Source organism: Nanorana parkeri, unplaced genomic scaffold (genome assembly GCF_000935625.1).
Source record: "Nanorana parkeri isolate BGI_ZX_2015 unplaced genomic scaffold, ASM93562v1 scaffold2180, whole genome shotgun sequence".
In the NCBI taxonomy this organism is placed as follows: domain Eukaryota; kingdom Metazoa; phylum Chordata; class Amphibia; order Anura; family Dicroglossidae; genus Nanorana; species Nanorana parkeri.
Genome location: NW_017308448.1, coordinates 183,531 through 194,031, shown reverse-complemented (window position 1 = coordinate 194,031; position 10,501 = coordinate 183,531).

Below are 10,501 nucleotides of genomic sequence, written 5' to 3'. Positions count from 1 at the left end.
GCTTGTCCCCTCAGGGTTTATGGTTGTGTTGTTTTTTATTCCAGTTTTGTTTGTACTACTATGATGGTGTGACTACTGAACAGGGATGGGTTTACTTTCAATATTGTTTGTGCATTGTGTTTCTTTTTCTTTTTTTTAATGCTGTTTTACTGTGAGATATCTGTTTCTCATACTATTCCTATCTGTCACTGATTTTGCCTTATATGTTATAAGTAATCACATTGCTTTCCATGCTGTTACCCCACCACTTCACGTCACCCCCCCCCATGTCACTTGCTGTCAAATCAGACCTTTCAGGACTGTTATACACATCTATGCTCAATAATACCTTCCTCCAAACAACTAGATGCAGACATTTCTCTATCTAAATTGTTCCCTAACCAGAGAGAATTGTTGGATATCCTCTTAAAGCTAAATTCTGGAGAAAACAAACATCTTCCTTTACAGTTGGGGCCCCCCCCCCTGCACTGCAAGGGTTAAATGCTCATCTTTGCCTAAGGTACCAGGAAAAATACTTTTACTTACACTAACCCTTGCTCCTATAGCAGTTAGTTTGTGGTTGGTCCCTTGGGTTACTCATGTACCATGGAGGGCTATTTTTACTGCACTGTTTTTGATGATGTCAGAGTGCCTGCGCCCGTTGGTGCACCTTAGAGAAGAGACTGCAGGACCCGGTCACAAAACATGGAGTAGTGCTACTGGGAGTAAGGGAAGGATATTTATTTTGCTCAAAGTTCAGCTTTACCAATACATTAGATCAAAGACATTCTTTCCTTTCCTAATAAAAAAAAAAAAGAATACTTGGCAAGAATGCACAAAACTGTTATTCATACAAACCTTTCTCTCTCCTGAACATAGATGTCAAGATATGTGAACACTGTTATTAGGTCAATTATTTATGTGGATCAAACAGATTTTTTTCTTAGTAAAGGAAAAATCTGTCCTCACTCCATTCCACACTGAATCAGTTTATTTAAGTCTGCCCAAGGTCTGCTCCCCCTGGCATGTTTCTTAGAGCTCTATGACTAAGCCCAGGATTGGTTAAAACATGTCAGAGGGGGCGGACCCTGGGCAGAACTCATTGTCACTGATCAATAAACTGATTCGGTGTCAGTGGTGTCACTAGGCCAGGTGTCACCCAGTGTGGCCCCAGGTGTCACCCGATGGGGCCACTGAGTGTCTCCTAGTGGCACATCATTACGCATGTGCATGGCATCATTACGCACACGCGTGATGTCATTACACACGGGCATAATGACGTCATGGGCAGTTATCTGCCGGCGGCCATCTTGGTGACGGACTCTCCCGCAAAGAGAGGAAGGGACGTTCGCCTGGCAGTATAAGGGTCTCTTCCTCCTCCCTCTTGTAGCTGTCGGCTCACCCCCTCTGATGGTGTCACCCGGTGCGGGCCACACTCCTTTGCACCACCCTTGTTACATCAGTGTTCAGCGTGGAACTATGTGCGGCTGAATTTTAACCTTTTCTATATACCTGTTTGGTTGGAGCAAGGACGCATTCTGGCCGGAAAGCACTCGGCTTCCTTTCCCCTGCCAAAGCCATGGAGGAGCAGTGATTTATTTCTATTTTGAGGGGTTTTTTCTTACTTCTGGGACTAGACAGGATTGCAGCCTGTCTTTGTTGTATGATAGAGCTGCTGAATTCCTAGCTGCCAAAATACAAAGTCACCTCGGATTATTGGCTTAAAGCTGTGGATTTGAAGGAGAAGGTCAGTTTGTATATGGATAATATGGTGCTTTAGCTGGGGGACGCGGGTCCTTCTCTACACACATGCCCCTGAATATTATTTCTGACTCTGACTTTTACTTTGGCTTCGCAACTAAATGGACCAAATGGACTATATTTACTATTAATTCACTCTAGGTCCCTTTTTAAACTTGGCATACCCCTTAATGTGAGTTGACACTTTTACATATTTGGCCATTACAATTAGCTGAGACCGAAAGGAATTTTTTTTTCCAGTTACAGAAGGTTACATTCTTGGATTGGGCAAAGTTGGTGTCTGGTAGAATTAACTTTTTTTAAATGATACTACTACTGGAGGACTGCGACAAGGTATACAATCTTACCTTGCAGCATACCAGCTCCTACACATAACTATTGGCTTCCGAATGCTGCGAGGAGTGAGAGATGCAACTCAAGCAATCAAATGCTCCAGTTACATTCCCATCCTCTCCTTTCCTCCTCTAATCACAGAACACTTTGTATTCTTTGAGAAAAAATACAAGACATTTTGGGAATGGGCAAGCAGTAGGGATGCAATCAAAACAGTTCAATGCTCAGGTTGCATCTCTCACTCCCTGCAGCCCCTGGAAACCAAGAGTTATATACAGCAGTGCTCCCCAACCTTTTTATCGCCGCGGACCGGTGGGCCGCGGTAAAATTGGCGTTCAAGTGGCGAAGCAGTTTTGAAGGTTTCATTGGCTCATTAGAGAGCTGGTCGCCGCAAACTATGCAGAGCGGTTTTGGTGTGTGGGAATCACCTGTCCCGATAAATCCATATTTCAAGTAGGACTCATGGTATTGTCTGTTAAAAGTTACATGTTTCTTTGATGTTGAAGGCCCTTCTTCTGTCTCTTCACTGGGCCTTTTCTTTTTCCCAAGGAAACTTTCTAACGACGCCTGTTTCGTACTCATTTTTGCTATTTTGTGGGTTAAATTTGAGCAAACACAATATACACGTACACCAAGCACTGTTAAACATGAGAAAGTACCGGTGAACAGAGAGAAGAGCGATACACACCTTCTTTTTACCAAAGCTACAACGCCACTGCCGCTTGCAGCCACTCAGCTCCAGACGTCACCTAAAACTGCCCCGATATCACGATATTTTGCGCATGCGCGGTATTGGTGCGGCTTTAGGTGACGTCTCTCAGCTCCCGGTTAACCTCTCATCCTGGAAAGTCAGACAAACCCCAGAGAAATAAAATGGAAATAATTTAATGTTCCTTGGGCGGCCCGTTACCATTTGATCCACGGACCGGTCCCGCGGCCCGGGGGTTGGGGACCACTGATATACAGGACCTGGCATGCTGTAAGGTAAGCTTTTACACTTTGGAGCGGCACTCCACAGGACATACAGCTTTGTAGTTATTGTGTTTAGGGTAAAGCTGGGAAAACACCTTTCCAGTCCTCTATATTCTGATAAGATCTTAAGGTGTGGGGCAAAAAAACGTATACTCAAGATTGGGATTACCTTACCCCTTTGTGAGGAAGTTTGAATTTCCAGAACTCTTTAAGCTTACAGATATGATATATTGGAAGTCTGCTTGTCTGTGGATCCTTGGAAGTCTGATGGTTAATAACATTAACTACGCTTGCATTATCTGTCCAAAATGGCCAATATTATAGGGAAGAGTTCCAACAGGTTTAGATTGTGAATGAAGTCTAATTGGGCCAGCCATGGTTCCACACACTAATTGCCTTGGAAGACACAAAAACAGCACAAACCTGCTGCATCTGTATATAGCTCAAAGATGGTATTGGGGACTTCTGCCTGTCAACATGACTTTCCATTATAGTCTGCAAGGAAGGTTAACCCTAGTACTATGTAATATAATCTGCACATTATGATGAGGGGTTTTAAGACCCTTTATTGCCCAGGTAAAAACCAAATGCCCCAAAAGTGATTGAACTTGTTTTCATTTGAGCTTTTTGGAGCAATTTTTGTAGCTAGGTTATTTTTTCGCCTGGCAATTGAAAAACCGCATCAACTGTATCAATCTTAATACGGGAGTGGTTAGAGGCTGATGGCCACCTGTTAATACTGAACTTGACACATGCTTACAAAGAGAAATCTGAAGCTTTCCTGGAAAAAGTCAAGGGACGAAACGCGTCAAAAAGGATAGGACACGTACTGAGGTTATACCAACAGGTGGATTTCTGGTTCCGGTTTGCTTAGGTGGAATCGATTGATTGTTTGCTGCAAGGCGTTTTCATTCTGGCTATCTTGTAAGTGTGTTTTATTGTTGCAATAAATTAATTTTTTTTAAATGTACTTTACCATTTGGCGCATTTATTCCTCTTCCATATTGGATTTCTCCCCTCGCTAAGTGAGCGGCACCTGCCATGTAATACGAAAAAGGAGGATTTGTTTAATCAGAAGAGAATATCCCATCTATGAAAAACACTCACCACAATTACGTTTATTGACCATTTGAGTTATATGGTCATGGATCTCTGGTGAGTGTGTTCTCAGTTACCTTAACACATCGGGAGTCGGGAGCACTTTATTTCAGAGGATCATTGTCACATTGTGGATTTTGCACAAAAGCACTTTATACCAATTTACTAAGGACTATTATTGAATATTGTCATATTGATTATTATTATGTTTGAAAATGTATGTTTATGAACATGCACACATTGTTTGGAAGTTTATGCACGTTTATGAGCGGTAGCACAGTGCACATGATTTATACATACATTTTAACTTGTCTCAATTTTCCTCCTTATCCATGCCCTTTTGCAAATATGTTGTCTCCCTCGGTACATTAAGTGGATAAAATATTTTCAGTTCCGGTGTGGTTTCTGACAGTCAATACATTATAGTGCCTCAAGTTTTGAAATATTACTAATAGACTTCAATACATGAAACAAACATGTATAGCTTGGAGTTAAAGTGACACTAAACTCAGGAGTTGAATCTTAAAAATGCATTCAAGTACCTTAACTATTCACAAAAATGTATCTTATTTGTGTATCACTCAGCTGCAGATCCTCAAATCATCTCTGAATTGGTGCTGACACTGTCTTTCCTTCTGGAGGGTGACTACTTTTGTTCCCATGTGTGGTCCCTGTGTGTGTTGTAAAGTAGCCACTTCTCCAAGCTCACTCCTGTGATGGACTATAATCTAACATTTGGTTTACTAATTTGTATAGAAATTATAATCCATCATGGGAGTTAGCTTGTAGTGGTGGCTATTTTATAACCCACACAGGGACCATGGGGAACAAAATAGCCACCCTCCAGAAGGAAGGACAGTGTCAGCACCATTTCAGAGATGACTTGAGAATGTACAGCCGAGTGATACACAAATAAGATAGATTTTTTGTAATATTTAAAGTATAACAAAAAAAAACCCACTCCCCCCCCCCCCCCCCCCCCTTCTACTTTAAGGACTTACCTTAAGTGATGCTTCTTGATCAGAACATCTTCCTTCTTCCACTTGTTTCCAGCAGTGCCTCCAGCGCTGGTGCCAGGCTCTGATCCTGTGCAGACTGCTGTCTCTTCCTGTCCCATGGAGTCAGTCTGTCCGGCATGCACATTTATAGCTGCGTGCATCGATTTACACAGTAGATCTCCCCCTCTCCCTGACGGTGATCTCCACTACGCATGCGCCCGTGCACATCCTCCTGCATGGACACTCAAGAACTGGATTCTGCATCTGGGAGCGAGCAACAGAGACAGAGTAAGTTTTTACCTATTTGGTAACTTAAAAAAAAATGTTTTTGCATATATCTACTACTTGCTAGCTGTAGATACAGTATATGTGAAAAAAATAGACTGTAATGTCACTTTAAGTATCAACTCCTGAGTTTAGTGTCAGGAGAAATGTCTTATTACCTAAGTCAATTTTGCTGCTTAATTAACTTTGTTGACAACCATTGTGTTACAATGACACTAAATTAACTGTTCTGCAAATAATGTCACTGCAGTCTGTTAGTTAAATCTCTGCATAACAAAGAGATGTAGAATCGCCTTTGTAGCTCTAACCAGCTCAGTTCCTCATCAGCTACATTACTACCTGAATAGCTTGCCTGCTGGAAGGACGTCCTATGTACTTAGTCTGCCGTTGAATGGTACGCACTTCTCATATTATTTGTCTTGCTGATACTATTCTGTTTCATTAAATTCTTTTTTTCTTAATATGCTTTATTACTTGATTTGGTGCTTAACTTAAACCTAGTGAAATATACATATTCTTATTACATGTTGAATTTGACCTGTATATGTTTGTATATATATAGCTTGAGGCACTATAATGTATATATTAGCCGAGTGATACACAAATAAGATACATTTTTGTTAATAGTTAAGGTACTTCAATGCATTTTTAAGATTTAACTCCTGACTTTAGTGTCACTTTAAGGATACTTGGTTCATTCCATAGTATCCATACAATCGAGTGATACACAAATAGAGTACGGTATTGTGAATAGTTGGAGTACTTGAATGCATTTTTAAGGTTTAACTCCTATGTTTAGTGTCACTTTGACTAAATATCTAAATATATATACAGTATATATACACACAGCAGACCTAATAAAGTACTGTATTTGCTAGTTTGCCTAGTTATCAGTTAATGATGAATAGATTAATGTCAGGGTTCCTTCTTTTTTTACTCTCTTTACTTTCTTACGGTGTTCGGCTATTAAATGACTGATTGCTAAAGACTAGCAACAAGGACTCTGGTTGAAACCACAAAAGCATAACACATGCAGGATATTAATTCTGATTCATTACTTTTTTTTGACGTTATTGAAGCATATGACAAAACTAAACAGTCGCGGATTGTAGGAACATATTAAATCAGTTTCATACAAAATTATAGATCAGAACATAAGAAACCAGGTACAATTGTAGGAATAATAATATAATTGTGAACAGAACATACATGTGGGAAAAGGAGTCTGAAAGCTATTGAGTGGTAAACCAGCACTGAACTAGTATTGAAAAACAGTTTTCAAGCAAACCAGTTAGGTGTGCATGATCAGCTTGGAATAATATATGTTGTGGTTACCATCATTGAAATAAGTGTTTAAGAAAGGGAGTAGAAACAAATGAAAAGGCCGAGGAGAAGGAAAGTAGGGTAGAGGTGAGGAGAGATGGGGAGAAACGTAAAACTATGGCAAAGAAAAAAAAGGGAGGGGTGGGGGAGTTAGGAATAAAGGGACGGGGGGAGGGGGGGTGGTGGGACTGAAGGAAACATATGAACAGATGTCAGGAAGGCTAAATGCAGCAGGGTATGTAGTGCAGCTTCTAGGTCCCTTCTAGCAATAAGATAAGTCACCAGCACTCACTTGTAATGTGCAAGAAGCATATGCACTTTTATTGATGTCACATGCGTCTAAGGACCCGTGACATAATCACATCTAATGCAGGTGCATTATACATGAGGATGCAGGTGGACTTAACACAGCTGGAGTGAAAGTGGAGAAAGTTGAGTGGCCACTGCTGCAGGACTACCAAAAGGAGCACTTAACCCTTGTAATGTGGAGGTAGCTCCATTGCAAGAGTTAATTTAAAAAAAAACTGAAGTTCTTCTTTAAGGTCACTTGCGATAGTGAATTATAGATTACTTCATCTGCACTACTTTATTATTTATACTACCATATTCAGTAATGGCAGGGGGTATCATACTCTTCCAGTGTCTGGGGATGAGAGGTTTGGCTGCATGGAGTAGGTAAATGGTTAAATACCTGTTGTACCTTGGGCCTATTGGGGTCTAAATGTTGTGCATTAGGTAGTTTTGTGGTGTGAAAGGGAGAGCTTGGCCTGCCATTGTAATAAATAGTGTTTTGGATATCCATCCAATAAGAAGAGATCAAGTGACACTACAACCAAATGTGGAGGATGGAGCCTGAGGCACCACACTCCCTCCAACATAAGTTGGAGGTTCCCAGGAACCGTTTTTGTTGTTTTGGTAGGGTCTTATAACATTTCGATAGTAGTGTGTATGTGGATTCCTGGGTAATAGAACTAATGGAACCGTTGTGAGAGAAGATATTTTTCCCATTGTCATTGTCCAGAGAAATGTGCAAGTTTTTTCCCCACTGTTTCCTAAAAAAATAAGGTGGGTTGTCAGATAGCTTTCTAGTGAGAGGTGTGTATAGAGTTGAGATGGTGATAGGGTGCCTGTGTTGCATATACAGTAGTTTCCAAAGCCAGTAAAGGTCTTAAGAAATTATGTTGTTATTTGAGGGTTGTGTGCATAGTTACATAGTTACATAGTTAGTCAGGTTGAAAAAAGACACAAGTCCATCAAGTTCAACCTATAGAGACTTGGAAAAAAAAAGAAAAGCCTAAACAGAACTCTATGCCCACAGTTACCCACTGTTGATCCAGAGGAAGGCACAAAAAACACCTATAAAAGCATGGTTCAATTTGATCCAACAGGGAAAACAAATCCTTCCTGATCCCATAAGACAATCAGATAATCCCTGGATCAACAATCTCTGGTGCTTAATATACCTCTAAGAACTCAATATCCAGTAATATTCTGTGTATTTAGAAATATATCCAAATTGTTTTTTAAACGATTAACGGAGCTAGCTAGAACTAGCTCCTGGGGGAGTCTATTCCACATTTTCACAGCTCTAACTGGGAAGAATCCTGTCCGTATAGAAAAGGTTAAACCTCTTTTCCTCCAGATGCAAAGAGTTCCCCCTTGTCCTTTGCAGTGACCTTAAAGTGAATAATTTGGCACCAAGCTCACTATATGGACCATTTATGTATTTATACATGGTGATCATGTCCCTCCGTAATCGCCTCTTCTCCAGAGAGAACAAATTCAGGTCAGCTAATCTTTCCTCATAGCTGAGCTCCTCCATGCCTCTTATAAATTCAGTTGCCCTTCTCTGCACTCTCTCTAGTTCCACAACATTCTTTTTTTTAACTGGAGCCCAAAACTGAACTGTATATTTCAGATGAGGTCTTACTAATGCTTTGTACAGGGGCAGGATTATGTCTCTGTCTCTGGAGTCTAGATCCCTTTTAATACAAGAAAGTGTTTTGCTGCTTTAGAAACTGCGGCTTGACATTGCATGCTATTATTGAGTCTATGATCTACCAGAACACCCAGATCTTTCTCCCCCAAACATACTCCCCCTAGAGTGTATGACACATGCATATTTTAGTCCCCAACATTATTTCTCAACATTAAACATCATTTGCCAAATAGATGCCCAATCACACAGTGCATTCAGATGTGCTTTTAAGTTGGAGACATTCTGTAAGGACTGTATTCCACTACATAACTTGGTGTCATCTGCAAATACAGAAATTGTACTTAATCCCCAATTCTATGTCATTTATAAATAGATTAAACAGTAAGGGGCCCAACACTGAACCTTGGGGGGACACCACTAACAACTTCAGACCATTCAGAATATGAATCATTGATCACCACTCTCTGAATACGGTCTTTAAGCCAGTTTTCTATCCAATTACAGATTTAATATTCTATACCTAATGACCTTAACTTATACATTAGCCGCATGTGGGCAGTGGCGGAACTACCACCGGTGCGGGCGCATCGGGGCCTCAGCCTTTTGACATTTAAAAAAAACATTTTTAAATGTTTTATTATTTTATGTTCCCGGGACATTTAAAAATGTAATATAAAATGAAAACATTTTTTTAAAAATATTCACCTGATCTGATCCACCGACAAGCGTAGCGTCCCGGCTCTCATGCTGTCATATGCATACAGAGCGTGCCGGTTACTATTGAAACAGGCGCGCTGTGTGCAGCTTCTGAGAAGATACGCTATTAGTGTAGCGGGAGCGATGCAAAATGCGCAGCCGGCTTCCCCGTTACGCTAATAGCGTATCTTCTCAGAAGCTGCACACGCCGGTTTAATTAGTTACCGACACGCTCTGTATGCATATTCTAACAGCCTGAGAGACGGGAGTCTGCACTTGTCGGTCGTTGCAGGGATCAGGTGAGTATTAAAGGGTTATTAAACCCTCCAGCTTTTTTGCATATATATCTACGGCTAGCAAAAAGTTGAGGAAAAAAAACCGCTTTAACAGCGGTTTAAACTTACCCCGTCTTTGCCACGCGCTCATGTCTGAAAATCCAAAACTGCTTGGGCGGGCGCAAAGCATCTTGGGGAGGGCGCATGCGCAGTTTGGATTTTCGGCCGGGAGACGAGGAGAGACATAAGGTAAGTCTATGGACGCGTGCACCCGCATGCAGACACCGTGGGACAGGAAGTACCAGCAAGGACAGAGGAGTCAGCACTGTATCGGAGATCCGCAGCAGCGCTGGGACAGGAAGTACCAGCAAGGGCAGAGGAGTCAGCACTGGATCGGAGATCCGCAGCAGCGCTGGAGGGACAGATGAAAACATCAGGAAAGAAGAAGAAGATCGCATAAGGAGACATCAGTTAAGGTAAGTGCTGACATTTACATTGGGGGGAGGGGAAAAAAATTGACTTTAATGTCACTTTAACCACTTCCAGGCCGCAGTACGTCTATAGACAGCGGCCCGCAGAAGTGGTTAAAGCAAGAACACGGCTGCTATGGCAGCCGTGCTCTTGGTACCGCTTTTAACAGCAGGCGATTGCTGTGTAACTTACAAGCGATCTGGTGTCTGAACAGCCGCCAGATCGTTTGTACCGTGTGCCCCCCCCGAACCTCTCACACCCTATCTGCTATTACACAGGGTGCTTGTTAGCCCCCTATGTAATACCAATAGGGTTAGTGTACAAAAAAAAGTGTTTAAAAATTAAAATAACATTAAAAAAATGGGAAAAAA